The sequence below is a fragment of the Magnolia sinica genome, chromosome 15, assembly GCF_029962835.1.
Source record: "Magnolia sinica isolate HGM2019 chromosome 15, MsV1, whole genome shotgun sequence".
In the NCBI taxonomy this organism is placed as follows: Eukaryota; Viridiplantae; Streptophyta; class Magnoliopsida; order Magnoliales; family Magnoliaceae; genus Magnolia; species Magnolia sinica.
Window position 1 is genome coordinate 7,696,659 of NC_080587.1, and position 1,050 is coordinate 7,697,708.

General features: G+C 39.2%; 1 long non-coding RNA gene across 1 annotated transcript; it reads left to right on the plus strand.

Moving 5' to 3' along the window:
* Positions 1 to 208: 208 nt before the first annotated feature.
* Positions 209 to 789, plus strand: LOC131228023 (uncharacterized). Its single transcript, XR_009162688.1, has 2 exons — positions 209 to 282; positions 446 to 789. It is a non-coding gene; the product is annotated as an uncharacterized LOC131228023 (long non-coding RNA).
* The last annotated feature ends 261 nt before the right edge of the window (positions 790 to 1,050 follow it).

Sequence of the window (1,050 nt, forward strand, 5' to 3'; positions counted from 1 at the left end):
CGATGAAAGGTACACTTACATTCAATCACTAACCTAAGAGGCATGCATCTGCAGATCCAATCACACAAACCTCCAGATGAATGTGTCTTCAGCTAGGATCAGGTCTGTCAATTCGTCAGGTGAGTCACTCTTGTATTGAGAAAATAGATACTTAAAAGATGGATAACCAATGGTACATGGGTAGCCTACCTATTCATCTTATTTATGATCTGGGACACTTTCACCAAAGGGTAGACCTGATGAATGGAAAGGGTCTCATAAACAAATGCCACACCAACACATGTGAGAGGAGTGCTATTTTTGAGCAATATCTGACTTTGGTTCTGATGGTACATGTCTAATGAAGGATATCCACCATGATACCATGAGTTTATCCTTTGTCAAGCCCTCTGCGCCATACATCTGTCTTGCATCCCAACTGATATAATGTTATTTATTTTGCAAGGTAGCTTGAATTTTGTTGAAGAAACAACCAAGCTATAAACTAGGCATGCAGCTTAGGGTAGGGGAAAGGAGGAGATGATCAGGAGGGACCCCTGAACTAGTGTGGATCTACATGACAGTTCATAGATGTCAGTGGGTTGCATCACTCTTCCATTGAGCTTTCCTCTCCTCCCATTCATAACAATAAAGGCAACATGAACAATGCGAAAGCTTTAGTTTGCTCCCAAAATTCCTTTTCCTTTCTCAAGTTAGATATTTTCATAGATTTATCAACACTGTTTTGTGATATTGCTTTTGATGGAACCATAACTTCTATCTAAAATAAGGTTAAACGTCTTATTATTTTATTTTTTCCTATCTATGCAGTTAACTCCTTGGCCAGTCATTATTTACAAAATATCAAAAGTTGATGCTACAAGGAATTCTAAGTGGACTTGCTTGTGTGTGGTAGATGTAGGTTGTTCGTAGCACACATGACAATTTAGGATGTGTTATAGACATGGGCATTTATCTGGTAAGGAACACTATTATCAAGCTAACACAAACATTAGGCTGGTTGACTCATTAGATAGGCCGTGCATAGGGGTGTACACGAACCGAGCTAGC